This window comes from Crotalus tigris, unplaced genomic scaffold (assembly GCF_016545835.1).
Source record: "Crotalus tigris isolate CLP2741 ecotype Arizona unplaced genomic scaffold, ASM1654583v1 scf7180000017899.1852299, whole genome shotgun sequence".
Lineage (NCBI taxonomy): Eukaryota > Metazoa > Chordata > Lepidosauria > Squamata > Viperidae > Crotalus > Crotalus tigris.
This window is the reverse complement of record NW_024096711.1, coordinates 1,637,509-1,655,463: the sequence shown is the minus strand read 5'-3', so window position 1 is coordinate 1,655,463 and position 17,955 is coordinate 1,637,509. Positions and strand designations below refer to the sequence as shown.

At 39.0% G+C, this 17,955-nt stretch overlaps 1 protein-coding gene and 1 pseudogene across 5 annotated transcripts in view; one reads left to right on the top strand and one right to left on the bottom strand.

The window, feature by feature from the left end:
• Positions 1-17,955, top strand: part of SYT7 (synaptotagmin 7) — a 243,219-nt gene that overhangs the window by 40,133 nt on the left and 185,131 nt on the right. The gene's annotated exons all lie outside the window — the stretch shown is intronic.
• On the bottom strand, positions 14,023-16,239 carry LOC120308347 (annotated as a pseudogene).

The window sequence follows — 17,955 nt, the reverse complement described above, 5'->3', positions numbered from 1 at the left end:
AACAATCTTGGCATAGAATTTGCTGTCTCTGCTGGTGATCTCTATCCTGCCATAGACATGATGCTGTTCTTATTTGTAATTTACAGGGCACATCAAGGAAATAAATTTCCATGCAGTGGTTTCCTCTCCTCTCACAAAATATTACCAGGCAGTAAAAAAAAAAGCCATTAATCTTGACCATGGACTGGGATGGAAAAGGAGATGAGTTTTCATTTAGCTGGTAGTTTTTTTTTACTGGTTTAATATTACTGTATTATAGAAGAGCACTGTTCCAGAATCAATTGGGAGTCAAAGTCTTTTGTAACATTGTAAACCAATCAGCAATGTACCCACAAGGAGCAGGGAGAGTTTTGCTGTGAAGCAGTAGAAAGAGTTGTCTCTTTCTGATTTTACCATTTTTACGTGACTCTCCTACTCCCACTTGCTCAAAGATTCAGAATTTATCTTACTCGCATACTCAATTAGTCTGCTCCTACTGGTAGTTGTCTACTGTTTGCCTAAGGCTGCTGCCATGGTAGATGTCTTAGACCAGGGGTGTCAAACTGGCAGTCCATGGTCCGGATGCATCATGCACAGGCCATGCCCACCCCGGCTGCAAAAAGGCAAAAAAAAAGTCACAATACGTCGTATGACGCAATCGAGTTTGACACCCATGTCTTAGACTGTACTTGGTTCTCTCATTTGCTCAGACCTCCCCCATCCCCAAGAAAAGGCTGCAGATTGCAACATCCATTGTTGGTGAGTGCATATTATCCCCAGAAGAGTAGAACAAGGTTCTCAGTTGCCTCTTCAGCTTTGTAGTGAATTGGAAAGTATCTAAGGTTTAATGATAGATGTTTGAAATTGATCTAAGTCCACAAAGTTAGAATTGATTACATGCTCCCAATGAGTATGCCTTTATTGGTCTCTATTTCCTTGTTACCATGTTTCCCCGAAAATAAGACCGGGTCTTTTTTTTTTTTTTGCCTCCAAAAGAGGCACCAGTTCTTTACTTTCTGGGAATATGTTTTATACTCACCTCTGGCACTGACAGCCCCACCCAGCTGGTCCACTTCTTCTGGGCGAAGGAAGAGCTTCATTCTGCAGCTGCATTCCGGCCTGCATTTCGCAGTCAGGCCTTTCCGGAAGGCCACTGCAACTGAGTACTGAGCTATGGATTCAATCTGTAGCTCGGTTCTCAGCTCTATAGGCCTTGCAGAACCAAGCTATGGATTCAATCCATAGCTTGGTTCTCGGCTGCAGTGGCCTTCTGGAAAGGCCTGTGACTGAGAAATGCAGGCCTGGCTGCAGAAGATGCCGCAGAAGAAGTGGGCCAGCGAGGAGAGACCTGGCTGCAAAGTAAGTGGGTGCGAGACGCATAGGGCAGCTCCACCCCCATCCTAGCTTGATTTTTAGGTGTATGCCTCACCCCCAAACTAGGGCTTATTTTGGGGGTAGGACTTATATTAGGCTCATCTCCAAAATCAAACTAGAGCTTATTTTTGGGGTAGGCTTTACTTTCAGGGAAACACGGTACTTTCCCAACTGAAGTTTGAAGATATTTCTTCCAACACATTTTGAAACAATATTATTGTACTTGGAAGTTGACCATTAACACCTTTGGAAGAAGATGGCATGAACCTCTTAGAGAAGTAACGTCCATTCATTGGTCATGGTTTTATATCTTCAGGGCCTCAGGATAAGTTACTTCAGGTTCTTCATTGACAGAGCCAGTAGTAAGTACACATGATAACAATTCCTATGTTTCTATAGAAAGAGCATCCTTTTGGAAGAACTAATTGCCTTCAATATCATTATACTATTCTTACTGATAACAATATGCCTTTAATGTATTGCCTTCATTACAATGTGCACATATATATTGTAGGTATTAGAGCAGGAATATTTTATGGAGTTCACTACTTCTCAGCCAATCTACCTCAGCAATTTGCTGCTGAGAAAAATTCCTGGGCAATCTTCTTGAACTCCCAGAGAAAAGGTGAAATAAAAAGATAGCAATAAACCAGGAAGTCAAGGCCTTTCATGTATATAACTCCTGAATTATTGTAATAATCTTTTGTACAATTTAGACAATACTGCACATGAACAAATAAAATGGTATGCTGCTATCCTTACAATAGCAGTTTATGAAAGGGTACATTTTGAATTAAGATACACAACGTATAGCTTAGTGTATTCCAATTTAAAACATGTGTCACTGTCAGCCACTACATAGTAACCACTGGCCCTCAAAATTCCATTTTTAAAAATATATTTGTAAATTAAACTACCTGAAATCCTATGAGAGAATACATTTTTAGAAGAGTTATGTATATCTGACCAAAACCTTTCCTCTCTGTATATACCACTTTTAAACAGCAGAATAATACTTGTCTAAAGAAATAACTAATAGAGTGTAAGGGAATACGGCTATACCAGAGGTAGGCAACCTCAGCTCTTTTATGACTCATGGACTTCAACTCCCAGAATTCCTGAGTCAGCATAGCTGACTCAGGAATTCTGGGAATTGAAGTCCATGAGTCATAAAAGAGCCGAGGTTGCCTACCCCTGGGCTATACCTTTCACTGACAAATACTTATTGTCACGTTATATGTATACAGACAACCCTCACCTGGCTCTAAATTCACCAATGATCAGCAGGAGCTAAAAACACTGTGCTCTAATTAGTGTGTTTATTTTGGGTGTCTTTGTAAAGTCAACACTAAGCAACAAGGTGTCTAATGGTATGTAAATCCCAAAAGAAACGGCAGCTTTTTCTGCCTGGGATTAGAACAAAAATCTGTTTGCAAAAGCTGTTAAAAATTCACATGTGTTTCTAATATGTATAGACTTTAAGCAATGCAGAGTTGGGTGGAAGAAATCTGATCATCAGCCTAGTCTCTGGGCTCCTCTTTTCTCATGATTTTATTCCCTTTTCCTTGCTGTGCATATTACTGCAAATGCTGACGAATGTAACACAGGACTCTAAGGGCCCTAAACAAATATTGGAGAGTTCCCAACAAGCTTTCATTAACCATCGTGATTAGCTTTTGCACTGAAAGAAAAGCTAGAAACATACATGTGCAGAGCATTGATTACCTCTAGTGTTAGAAGAGGAGAAAGTCTAGACATTTCTGCCATAAATACAGTATGCAGTGGTCACTGGTTGTCCACTTACAGGGCTAAATTTTCAGTAAAATAGACCAAAAGAAGCAGAATTGGCCAACATTATTTTGTTTACACCATTAGATTAATATGAAATGTAGTGATTTCAGTAGACCTAAATATTACTAGATCAGGAGAAACAGAGTCAGGTACCTTGGAGTCTAAAGATAGAAAATCCTGGATGGACCACTATCCTGTTAAGCTAGCTTCTGATTGTGCAGCATCTGGGTGAACTTGACTGATTTTAGAGATTGGAAAACCACCAGAAATTTCAGGACTGTTGGCAAGACTGGGGTTTGGAGCATTGAAAAAAATATTTTTGAAAAAGTCAACAGCAATTCCCTTCCATAATATCATCAAAAAATGTCATAAAAGTGGCAATCAGAAGTTGACTTAAGGATTTGTGTAATTTACTTGCACTGTAAGTTCTTAGTGATTGAGTGATTATTTGCCATCAAATCAATGTTGACTCTTAGAAACTACATGGATAATTTTTTCTATGATCATCTGTCCCTAACTTTCACTTCAAGACTTCCAGTAACACACCTATCAACACTAAAACTGAACCCAGCTCTCTTATTGCTGGACGCTGTCTTCTTCCCTTTCTTCCCATCTCTTCCAGCATTAAAGTGTTCTCCACTAGATATCAACTCTACAAATGAGCATAGCTGCAGCATAGCTGCAGCCATTATTCCTACTCATTTTCATTTGCCACATGGTGTCATTCTTTGTGTTAGGGACTCGTTTGTCAATAAGGATGGGTTTCCAAATGGCTGGTAGGTGGGAGGTATCATCTCGTTTATTCATGCTGTGTGGGTGTTTTTCTATCTCAATGGCTTCTCTAATTATTCTGTTATTAAAGTGTTCAGTTTTGGCCCTTATTGACAAACGAGTCCCTAACACAAAGAATGACACCAGACCCACACTCATGAAAACCACACAGGATGTTACCACCACACATCCACGCAAAAAGCAAACCCAAACCCACACCGATGATGAGGCAAGACCACAAACCAGAAGCCAGACTACAGCTGCATCATTATCCACTTTAAACCCCTCCAATCCATACATTAAGCAAACTGACACCCACCATGAAGATGGGGCACGACCACGAACATGAAGCCAAACAACAGCAATGCAGCTCACTATCTCAAATCTCCCTGCAACTCAGACTAACCTGAGCACAACAAAGCCCCCACCCAAACAGAACAATCCCCCATCCAATCAGAGCACAGACAACCTCCCATCCAATCAGAGCACAGACAACCTCCTAACCAATCAGAACACACCTCTACCCAATCAGAACACAGCCAAGCTTCCATTCAATCAGTTCATACCCCCACTAGCAGTTAAAAGGAAGAAACAGCTAAGATCACACATTGCTCCTAGAAGCAAGAAGCCGAAAACACCAGCCTGAAGATGACGAATGGGACTTCGTCGAAATGTCGCCAAGACACTTTCAATTTGATGCGGGAGAAAACCCGAATAACCAAAGACCTACATACAAACACCTGCAAAAACCTCAGAATATATATGTATGTACGTACGTACGTACGTATGTATGTATGTATGTATATGTGTGTGTGTGTGTGTGTGTGTGTGTGTGTGTGTGTATGTATATGTATATATGTTTACCTTGAGCGTTTTTTGATGTACCCTGTCGGCCCAAATATGGGAGAAAGAAATCTTCTTTCTTTTTCTTTTTCTTTTGCCTGTATCAGCTCAATCTACAGCCATCCACAGGCAGCAGTCACCAACTGCGACATCATTTACATATACATTTTTTTAGATTGCTAACAAAGAATAAAGGGAGAACTGGAATAGCTATTTCGAGCTTCTTAACTCTTTTCAGCCAGACATACCCTTCTGAGATTTGAACCTGGGCTGTGTGCATGGGCCTAACATGCACACAGCCCAGGTTCGAATCTCAGAAGGGTATGTCTGGCTGAAGAGAGTTAAGAAGCTCGAAATAGCTATTCCAGTTCTCCCTTTATTCTTTGTTAGCAATCTAAAAAATGTATAGATAGATAGATAGATAGATAGATAGATAGATAGATAGACAGACAGATAGATGAAAACATTATTTTGATACCTGCAGTAAGGACCATCTACTGTACCGTTGTGAATCACCAGTCTCATTACCAAAGCACACACCGTGAACCATTCTCCTAGAAGTAAAAGGATTCCCCTTACGTTTCATTATTTATGGATTTTTTAAACTGTTCAAGGTCCATTATTATGCGATGCATGCTGTTCTTTTTCTTAGCCTTCCTATTGCTGTCTCCATACGTATTCTCTCCCTGTCATGGATTGAAATAATTGTTCCAGCTTATCTAACATGTGTTCCAAATCGGATATACTCCTAACCTGACTTTTGAAACACAAGAATAGAAATATGCAGTGTTAAAGCATGACTTACTAAGTTTTCATGTCATGATTCAATACATGCTTCAGCAATGAACTCCTCCCACTATGCATTAGAAATGTTTTTTCTTGAAGTGAGTGAAAAGTCATATTTTGATTTTTACAAGAGGTCTAATTGCTATACTATCCATATAAACATATGCTTGTTAGTAACATAATTAATTTTGTATCTTGTTTTTGAAATTGAATTGTTCTTTTTTTCATGGTGAAGTCTAGTAAATAAAATTATTTAATTTCAAGCTGTAGACTTGTGAATCAATAATTTACTCACAGTTTTGCTTCTGTGGTTATGATTTTTTCATTGTTATCTTAAGCATCACATTTAATATAAAATATATAATACACACACATAATATATACAGTATAAATATATTAGATATGGTAATATTTAATAACTGCCACAGATTCAGATAAGATGTTGATAATTTGATATCCTCCAGTTATTTCTGGATTCTGTATGTGTGATTGTCTGGGAGTAAAAATTCCACACTTCTACAAACAAATAAAAATCTGCTTCCCTAGTATGATTTATCAGTTGAGAAAATAAAGGCAAGACTTAGATAGATACTTTTATCAAAATCCTTCATTGACTTTAATTTACTTCAAACAGGTCTTTGTTTTGTTCTGTTTGCATCCTAAGTACTAACCATGAATCAAAAAAGTCTTTATTCTCATAAATAGAGAAACCTTTATCTAATAGGGTTAATCTTACAACAGAGATATTACTAGTCAGATGTGATTAGAAACCACCAAAATGAAGTGTTAATAATCTTTGGCAGTTGCTTGTTTTTTTTTTTTTTTTTTGTTCCTGGTAAAGAATATCTCTCTAAGGCTAGAAAGGAAGGAGTTAGACCAGTGGTTCTCAACCTTTCTAGTGCCGCGACTCCATAATACAGTTCCCCATGTTGTGGTGACCCCCAACCACTTATACATCACCGGGTGCCAGGGGCGTGGACAAAGAAAAGGGGGAAAAATGGCGGACAGCCTTGTTTGGCGACCCCCGTGAAATGGTCATTCGACCCCAAATGGGGTCCCGACCCACAGGTTAAGAACCACTGAGTTAGACTGAAGGTTATTTAAAAGAAGAAGAAACTCTGGGATTGTGTGATTTAGATACTGAATATTGAAATAATAAATACTTCTAATATCAGAAATAAATGATTTATTTGTTTACTTTGGATATATTAAAATAATAACAATAATAATTAACATTTGAAATATTGTGTTATTTTACTAAAGGCAGTTTACTAAAAACTGAAGGGAAAATTGGGCAAGAGTTATCTAAAACTCTCAACTATAATAAGGTTATATGAAGGTCTCTCAATTTAAATAAAATAAGAATTGTTTTTAATTTAGCAAATTAAGAATATGAAATCCATACATTTGATTACATGTTTATGGGATGCAGTAATTGGCTGAAGTATGTTGGGGAAAATTTACATTTTTGTTGGTCTGATTATTTCACTTTGGACTTCTTCCCTAATTTGTTGACAATCAATATATGTTGGTAAGTCAATTATTAAATAAACCTATCTATAAATTACTTGACATTAAAAAAAATTAACTGGATTTGAAAATATTTGTACAATGGAGCTAGGAATCAATCAGAATAGAACTGGAAGGGACCTTGGAGGTCTTCTACTTCTTGTTCAAGCAGGAGACCCTAGCCTACACCATTTCAGACAAGTGGCTGTCCTACCTCTTCTTAAAAATGTCAAGTGATGAAACACCCACAACGTCTGAATACAAGCTGTTCCACTGGTTGATTGTCCTCACTGTTAGGAAGTTTCTCCTTAATTCCAGGTTGCTTCTCTCCTTGATTAGTTTCCATCCGTTGTTTCTTGTCCTGCCCTCTGGTACTTTGGAAAATAAGTTGACCCCCTCCTCCTTGTGGCACTCTCAAATACTGGAATACTGCTATCATGTCCCCCCCCCCAGTCCTTTTTTTCTCTAAACTGGCCATTCCCAAATCCTGCAACGGTTCTTCATATGTTTCGTTCTTCATGTTTCACTTTCTATCCTTGTCCATACTATCTTTATCTTTTGAAGCTGCTTATCGTGTAACTTCACATCTCATTTTACTTTCCTTTGTTATTTCAACTTAAAAGCAAAATGGAGATTTGACCTCCAGTTCAATGAAGCTGAATTCATTTGTATGCAATTACACACAGTTATGACTTCACTGAACACAGGAAGCAACTGAATTTGTAGATTAAGCCCATCCATAAACTATCAACAACCAACAGATGAAGACATGAAAGGAAATCTGTTGAAATTGCCTTAAAAAGACAGTCGGCTGACATTCTTTCTAAGAAGCATTCATTTTTTCTTCATTTTTAATTTTTTCTTTTAAATTAAAACTGACCATAAAAAAATCTCAAAATGATAAAAAGAAGCAGCTTGCTGACAAAGGACAGGACTGCCCAGATAAAAGGCAGTTAAAATGGACATCATATTTCCAGATACTTTATTTTCTGTGACATATATTTTATTCTAAACTTTTGCAATAAAAGAGGGAAACGTTATGAACTTCAGTGTAATTAAAATAAAAGCTCTATAAGGACCAGGGAACAGGAAATAAGAGTTTTAAAAATATATTACATTTCATTACAACAATACATTACATTTCATTACAACAATAAAAAAAGGCTATCGGTTCCTCCTTCGTGTCAACATTAGAGCAAATAAAATACCTGCTTCATAGCGTCACTTCATGATATGATTCTAGTGCAAAATGCATCCATCAGTACCTTAACTTACAGGATCCAATCTGGGTCGGTCACTGGGATCAGAGGTTTAGTCTTCTGAGCTTTTGGACTTGTCCCTCCTCAAGGAACTTCTCACAACCAGAATGTGTGCTATGCATAGTATTTATGTGGTCCCTGGTTGTGTATAGCCTTTTTATTTGTTGATTGGGGTGTTGTTGGCTGGCCATTAAGTTATTGGCTGTTACTTTCTTGTGCTGCCAAGTCCTCGGTTCCTAAGTATCTGATAAGCTGATGGTAAATCAGCACTCCTGTTAACTGAGGAGCGGCCCCTTTCCCAGGCTTCAGTCATTTCCCTGGCTGTCTTTGTACCTGTTCTGGTCAACAATCTTAGTAACTGCAAAATTAAATGTATGTCCTTGTAACCTGCACCTAAGCATGGCTGTTACAAATTGTAGTGGGTATTAGCTAAATTATGTTTCAGCACTTATTAATCATCTTTTTTTAAGCAATAATCCTTTGTTTGAAGATTAAGTTACATAGATTTGACAGTATTGATAGACCATGATGATGTGTTTAAGAATACTGTATTAATGTCATGGAATATTTAAAGAGAGATTAGGAATCTCAGAGGTATTTGATTTTTCCTATACTCTCATCTTTTGTGTTATTAATAATATAGTAAACCAGTGACTTCATATAAAAGTTAAACAGAATATTTTTAAAAGTCAAGGATCTGAAGATTTCCTCCTCCCCAATAGGGATTGCTTCCAATCACTCATTGAAGAGCAGTTCCTCCACCCCCGACCCCATCCTCCAATATTATATTCTGGGCTAAGAGGAATTATCTCTGTATGGGAGGGCAATGCTCTATATACTCATCTGTAATTTAACAATGATTAAGGAGAATAGACACACTGGTACAAAGGCAGTCCATTGCCTTCCCATTACAAATGGATGACTTGCTAAGATAAGACCTTTATTTCCTGTGCAGAGTAAGAAACTTAGTGATGTCCCCCCTCCCCCGCGCCCTCCCAATTTTGCTCAGCCATTTTGCCAGCTGTAGTTGAATGAAGAATTGAACTAGTCAGCATCTCAAAAGAGTTCAATCAATCCAACAACGTAATGTTGCCAACTCCATGTGGAGCCGAGTTTAAAATAGCAGCACAAATAGCTTTAAAAGAAAAAAAGTAACTGAACCTATGGCATTCAGGAACTTTCATAGACAGTTTAATGAGTCAGAGTTAACGTCAGTGATGTAAGGAAGTTACTGTATCTCATTATGCCTGTTTTTCTTCTTAAGCGTATTAAACATCTCTTGATAAATATGTAATTGTCCTGGTGAATGCTGTGAAATGAATTCAATCACCCGAAGCACCAATACTACTTTTTTTTTAACCACTCAATTTTTCCCCAGAGACCTCTCAACATCCAAACTAAACTAGATTTCCCTGTATAGTTTATGAGAGATGACAGGATCACAGCCCAAGGTGATAAAGCTGCAAGCATGAGATACTGGGTTATCCAAGAATCTGAAATGGAAGTAACACTGAAAGCCCTTAACTCCTACATAAAGGCAGACATTGCTTGCTTCTGTTCAATAAATGATAAACAACAAACAAAATCTCAATTAGAAAGTGGCTTCTAGAGAAAGAGTTCATTTAGCCTTCACATTTTTAGCAATAGTACAGAAGTTTTATCCTAGACTTAGGAACAGTGGCATAAATATAGTAATAGCTTGTTTATAAATAAACTGAAAGCCATAGCAACAAAACGAAAATCAAACAAAATATACTACCATATATATTCTAAATCATACAAGACAGCTTAGAAATACTACAAAGCAGAACAAAAAATATTCTATAGCAATCCTTAACATAACATAAATAGTTTCTGAATACACATGCACACACACCTCATTCATTCTGTTCTGGTTCACTCCCTGGGAGAGGGAGACATTCTTGGGAAAGACATTCATCCAAAATTAGTGGATAAAATTAGTGGACCAGAGGAATGCAGTGGATATAATTTATTTGGACTTCAGTAAGGCATTTGAAAAGTAGATCACAACCTTCTACTTGATAAGATAGAAAAATGTGGGTTAGACAGCATCACCACCACATGGATCCGTAGCTGGCTGACCGGCCGTACTCAGTGAGTGGTCCTCAATGGAACTGCATCTATATGGAGGGAAGTGTGTAGTGGGCTGCCCCAGGGTTCTGTTCTAGGCCCAGTGTTCTTCAACATCTTCATCAACGATTTGGACAAGGGGATAGATGGGGAACTCATCAAATTTGCAGACGACACAAAGCTGGCAGGAATAGCCAACACTCCAGAAGACAGGCTTAAGATACAGAAGGATCTGGACAGACTTGAACACTGGGTGCTATCTAACAAAATGAAATTCAGTGGTGAAAAAAGCAAGTTTCTACATTTAGGCAAGAAAAACCAAATGCACAGGTATAGTATAAGGGGTACCTTGCTCAATAGTAGTAACTGTGAGAGGGACCTCGGAGTCCTAGTGGACAATCACCTAAATATGAGCCAACAGTGTGCTGCAGCTGCCAAAAAAGAAAACACAGTGCTAGGCTGCATTAACAGAGGGATAGAATCAAGATGACGTGAAGTATTAGTACCACTTTATAACGCCTTGATAAGGCCACACTTGGAATCCTTCATCCAGTTTTGGTCACCATGATGTAAAAAAGATGTTGAGACTCTAGAAAGAGTAGAGAAGAGCAACAAAGATGATTAGGGGACTGGAGGCTAAAACATATAAGGAATGGTTGCTGGAATTGGGTATGTCTCGTTTAATGAAGAGAAGAATGAGGGGGGAGCATGATAGCAGTGTTCCAATATCTCAGGCTGCCACAAAGAAGAAGGACTCAAGCTATTCTCCAAAACGCCTGAAGGCAGGACAAGAAGCAACGGATGGAAACTAATCAAGAAGAGAAGCAACCTAGAACTAAGGAGAAACTTCCTGACAGTTAGAACAATTAACCAGTGGAACAACCTGCCTCCAGAAGCTGTGAATGCTCCAATACTGAAAGTTTTTAAGAAGAGACTGGACAGCCATTTGTTTGAAATGGTATAGGGTTCCTGCCTGAGCAGGGGGTTGGACTAGATGACCTCCAAGGTCCCTTCCAACATTATTACTACTACTATTACTACTACTACTACTACTACTACTACTACTACTACTACTACTACTACTACCCTGGACAGCTCCTTCCGTCATTGATACGACAATATTCATGACCTCCATGGCTTGTCCCAGGCAACAACTAGCTCAATACATATGGGTGGGGAAGAATTAGACCTTAATTTTTCTTCAGAGATGTCTATATCATATGGATATAGAGAATGTTAGATTGCATTCTTTATTGTGGTCAGATATGAAGATAAAAATTAATTGAATAAAAGTTTACAAGATCCAACATGTTTGAGCACAAATTATCCTTCATTGGTAAAATTTAGAACAAGGACCAAACAGTCTCTGTGTTGGTATTCTCAAAACAAGGAAAATGTAAATGGAACATGACATTCATTTAGTACATTCAGTTTCTCAGAGTTTGGTTATCAGATATAGTCTTGTGATGACAATTTACCAGAGGGTGCACCTAGAACAGTGATGGCGAACCTTTTAGAGACCGAGTGCCCAAACTGCAACCCAAACCCCACTTATGTATCATCGGGTGCTGGGTGGGCGTGGCCCATTGGATGGGTGTGGCCAATTGGGTGGGCATGGCTGCAGTGGGTGAGACTAAAAAGTTCAATCAATCAATTTCAACTTTGTGAGATCTTTTTTTTCCCGCGAGAAGTTGAAGTTGATTGATTGAATCTATTTTTTTTTATACACGGTGGCGGAGGCCTAAAGCAAAAAGGTTTTATAAAACCCAGCTGAAGGCCTAGGACTGAGGCGATGGTGCACGTACCCACATAGAGGGCTCTGCGTGCCATCTGTGGCAGGGGTGCCATAGGTTCACCATCACGGACCTAGAACCTTGTATTTAGAATGCTGTAAGAAATAAATTGAAATAAATAAATTGAAATTCTTCTTGCTTATCTGTCTTACAACCTAGTACACAGGCTGATAGGATTCTTATGTTACAGTTCAAGAACACCAACTTACTCAAAAATAAATGTGTGGCAATAGTGGGACTTAACCTTAGGTCTATCCAAGTGCAGGACAAATCTTTAGGAACTAGGAGAACCTCTGTCTTCTGGCCAGGTCCACCGCCGATGTGGACAAATAATGAAATATTTATTTTTCTTCTGTATACATTAGGTAGATCACCCTAGCAACGCAGAGAAGATTTCATGATTGATATGTGTTTGATTGCAACTGAAGATGTAAAAAAAATGTATGATATTTCTCATGACATGGGGAGTGAGAACGGTACTGAGAAGCATCTTGGCCTCTGACAAAAATACAGACACACACACACACACGTGTGTGTGTGTCTGCATTTTTGTCAGAGGCCAAGATGCTTCTCAGTACCGTTCTCACTCCCCATGTCATGAGAAATTTCATACATTTTTTTACACACACACACACACACACACACACACACACACACATAGAGAGAGAGGGGGGGGGGTGTTCTTGAGGTGGCTATAAGGAACAAGGAGTGTTGGTGCCAGACTACAGCACAATTGGTGGTGCTGATAAAGGAAGCTCTTGAGAGCACTAGATGAAGTAAATCAATTCTCTGATGGTGATGAAAGCGGGCAGAAGTAAAAGACTAGTGTGTCCAATTAAAGAGTTAACTATGCTGCAGTCGCCACCTACCCTCTATGTCCCTACGGTGAGAAAAGTACACAAATAAGCTTGTTCTAATTATCCCTCTGGCAACCACACACACCAGCTAAGAGAAAAAAGTGCCTGTCACCTGTGGCCTTGTCCAGATTCGATTCCACATGGGAAAGAGGGAGGGAGCAGCACAAAAGTGTGTGCATGCACCATTTGTTGGGCTGTTGGGAAACATTTATTCTTGCCGTCTTGCATCTACAAGCCCTATTCTGTTCTAGGATGCAGAGAAATAGACGAATAAAAAAGTTAGTTACAGTGATAGTAACAATCTTAAGCTACTCCTTAGATTGCATGGCTGTTTTTTCCCCTTTGCATGGCCTGTTGCTGGACTGCATTGTGTAGAATTTGATTGATTTGATATTCAGCCTCTCTAATGTATCCCAAGGATTTATGTGGCATTTTTTAGAAATTCAGGAGACCACTAACCTAGCTTCAGACTGAGTGTGAAAATAGCATCTAAACCTCTTCTCTGCCTTATCTCATTTTTTGTCTGCTCTTTGTCTCATTTTTTACAGGAATAGAATTATCCTCAATGCTAGAATTAGCTGTAGAAACTGCAAGGATAGTTTATACTTTTCATTATACATTACTGTATATTTTTAATGATATAAATTATTTTATTCATGGTAATAAGATTTGGCATCTATATGTGTGTGTTCCAAATTTTTTACTATAAGGTTGACCATCTTGCTAGCACAGGAGAAGATGATAGCCTTTCATCAGAAACAGAAATTAGAACACAGTCCAAGATAAGAACTTTTAAGTCTCAGAAGTTCTTCATTTGGTAAGCAATCGAGGGGTTGCATAACACGACATTTCACTACTAGCTAGCAAAATGCAGTTCCCCTTAGACCAGCAGCTTTCTTGTGATGAAATTCTCACCATAAAGTTTTTTTCTGCCCTTGCCAAGAGGAAGGGGACGGGGAAAAAAAGGTCTCATTCTTTGTTCTCTTCAGTTTTCTGACCAGCTAAACATGTGACTGCCATATCCTCGGGGTATTGGATCTCCAACTCTGGGTTGGCCATGTAGTAGGTGTCGGCAAACTCCTCGAAGTAGCGGCCGATGTCTGGGTGAGGGATCTTGGATGAGGGATCTGGATTGAGTTCCAGATTCTCTTGGGCAGCATATCGGCACAACCCATCTTCCACCAAAACATTGTAGAAAGGCTAGTGAGGACAATGGGGCAGGCTGTGGACATTCATGTTTCGGATTCATTCATGTCCCATCATGCACGCTGGCTCCCAATCATAGATCACACAGTTTTAGCCGTATCTTTTGTGTTTCATAACCAAGCCGATGGAAAAGAGGACGTCTTTGTGTTTCTCGTTGGAATGAAGCTTCATGTCGGGACCGGCCTCTTCTTTCCGACACTCGATGTGCTCCAGGGTGTGCTGAACTAAATACCCCATGGCTCCTTGCTGGGAGGGGTCCAAGGCCTGAATGTGCTTCTCTGGCCAGATCCCAAAATGGAAATAGAGTCTCGCTTGGAGCATTAGATGCTGGACTTTGTCCGGATACATGGCCAAATACAAATCCAAAGAGTCCCTCAGGAGCTGGTATGACTGGTCAGTGCTTTCCTGCTTTCCAATATTTAGCAAGTTGCCCACCATTCGCTGTAGAACTTCTTTGGCTGTTGCCACACCATAAAATACCTCCGTCACATGGTGCCCAATCAAGTATTCACATTCTTTGACCATCAGTTGCTGCCCCTTCCCAAAAGCATCAATGTATGCATAGTCAAATATATTTGTGCTCCCTTCTTTTCCCTGACACCACCTGAGCAGAAAGTGACTGGGGAAATTGACCGCCTCAAGCTGGATGCCCAACTGCTTGGCAATTGTCAAATACAGCACCGACAAGCTGATCGGGATTCCGGTCCTGCGAATCAAAACCTGATGGATGTATGAATTCTAACAATTGTAATAATCCACCTCGTTTCCTCGGTATTTCAGCTGCTCATAGAGGACGCAGTTCATGGCATTGAGAACCTGCCCCTGAAGCTCCACCTGAGGGACTACCAAGACCTCTTCAATCCACAGTAGGATGTCTGGGGTTTCTGGATTTGAGAAATTTACAAACTTTAGCAGCAATGTCATCAATCTGAGCTTGGATACTCTTGAATGTGATGTCCGACAAAGGGTTACAGTATTGATCAATCAGCACAGCCCCTTCTAAAAAGGATTGCTTATCTGCTGAGTACTCCAGATAAGTCTTCAATTTCTTTAAAATGTTCTGTTGCCACAGGAAGTAAAGAATTTTCTTTGCATAGTACTTCCAGGTCAGCCCTTTCTGCCTGCTGTATTAAGAATGGACATTAGCTCATCCACAAAGAAATGGCTGGGACAATCAAGAGTCTTAATATCAGTGAAGCCATCACAGGGCACGTGCTCTGAAAAGAACCTTTTGGAAAACGAGGTGACGATCGTTTGGGCTTTCAATCCTGCTTTATGCCGTTCTTTGTATTCCTCCAGCCAATTCACACTGTGTGCCTGATTATAGTATTTCATTAAAGAGGGCCACCTCCTCTGTCCCTGTGCTCTGCACATGCTCCAGTCAATGCATTCCTGTCCAGAGTAAGTTCAGTGCTGAGGTAGGGGTGGGGGGAGAGAGAAAGGAAGCAACCCTACTTCACTAGGGCCGGTTTATCACATTTTGAAATAAATTATTGCTTGTTACAGGTAGTCCTTGCTTACCAACTGTCTCGTTTAGGGATTGTTGGAAGTTATGACATGTAAAAAAATAGCCCTTTTCACCAATTCTTACATTTATGAACACCGCAGCATCCTGCAGTCGCACAATCACTATTTGTGCGCTTCACCCCTGGCTTGCAACATGCAGAATTAATTGAGAAGGTGGAAGTAAAATTGTAAGTCATAGTCATGTAATGTTTTGCTGATGGGAAAATGAGGTCATAAGTCCATTCTGGTCATGTGATTTTCCGCTTAGCAATCACAGTCCTTAGCAATGGAATTGTTAGTCTCAATTGTGGTTGCTAAATATATCTTATATACTGCTCCCCCACCACAATAAGATCATTAAGTACACTCTAAAGTTACTTAACAATTTGCGGCAATTCCCATTAATAGAAATAGTATTAATATACTACGTTTGTTTTATCATTTCCTTCTCAGAGCTTGGTGGATAATGTCTGCTAAAATCCCTGCTACATCTTGTGTCTAGTTTGTGCAAAACAAATGGTACTTTCTGGCCATTTTTTAAAATCAGATAAAAACAATAAATTTCCTTGAAAATATCACTCCCTGTATACTAATTTTCTGCATATGTAATGGAGCTATAGTTGTACTTCCATACTATTTCAGCGTATAGAAAGTTTAGAAGAGGTTTTTTTATATGTAACAATGGGCGTGGTAATGAGTGCTTTGCCATTGCCTCCTTCCTAGGGCTGAGAGAAAATGAATCAGCCAGGTGCTTTGGGCACAAGTTGGGACTAAAACTCATAATCTCCCAATTTCTAGTCTGATGCCTTAACCACTATACCAAACTAGCTCTCAATGAGACTTCTACTGAATTTCTTTAAATAGTTGTAACAAAAAGCTCTTCTTCAAAAATGTAAAAATAGTATCCTTCTTTTCTAATATTGGAGATCCACAAATGTGCCAACTATTACTGCATTGACAGATCAGAAATTTTATCTATGATTTCAGAAACAGATGGATAGTGACACTGCAAATACAAGGTGGTATTATTAATCTGTTATTCTAATTCACATTAAAATAATTAGCTTTTAAAAATATTGTGCTTCATATTTCTGCACAAACCTTTTTAATGTTTATTGTGTTCTCATTTGTGTGCTGAAAAAAGATATCCAAGATTAACCTAAGAACAGCAATAAGAACAAACAGATTTGTAACTCCTGCAACCAAATCTTTATATAGCTCAAGGCTTTCGTAGATGGCAGCACCATCTAACCTTAGAGGACCCTGAAAAAATTAAAAGGGATATCAGACTGGTTTGTTCTTGGATGGATGACCTACAGGACATATGAGGCTATAAACTACACTGAAAAGTCAAAGACACTATAAAATCCCGAAGCTGTTAGACAGATGCAGAATTAGAGGAAAAAAACTTTGCAGAGGTCAATAACGAAGCAAAGTACATTGATGTGTTCATTAGACAAACCACAGTGAAATGCAACTGAACGGAGAGTTTGGGCAATTACATCTATCTATGGTATGAAAATGCCCCAGTTTCTGCCATTCCATGTCCTCATGATGATAGCGTTACCTCATCCCTACCTAATACCTAAGATAGCTTATTTAAAATTGTCCTTAATTGTCTGGGGTTAAAATAGAGATTTTCTATGTAAAGATGGAACAGGTCATGATAATTTTGCTGTGGGTACAATTTCACTAACCATTTGGATAGCGTTGAAGCCAATTGATCTCCAAGTGGTAGGATAAGTTCAATACCTATAAGTCCCTGTAGGCTATGACACATACATTTTTCCCTCTGGTTCCTGGGCACTACCACTCAGACATTCAGACATTAGCAGGGGAGTCCAAATCTTTCAAATTAGTGCACATGCATTTGGGCTCCAAACTGACCTAGATTAATTGTATAGCAATTGATTAGTGATGGTGATGATGGAGGATATAAAGTAAGGTGAAATGAAAAGAGAGATCATGTTATCTTTGCCATTTCGTGGCACAACCAGACTATCATACATGCTCATTACATTTTAACATAGGCTTACTGCTCATGTGTGAAAATAATTTAACAGATAATAAATATAGGGCTGGGGATTGTGCAATGAATTTGGAAATTGTGTTCTCATTAACTCAAACAATTTTCCTTGTTACCTGTTGGTAGGCTAGTTTTAGACTAGGGTTCAACCATTCTTCTAAAGA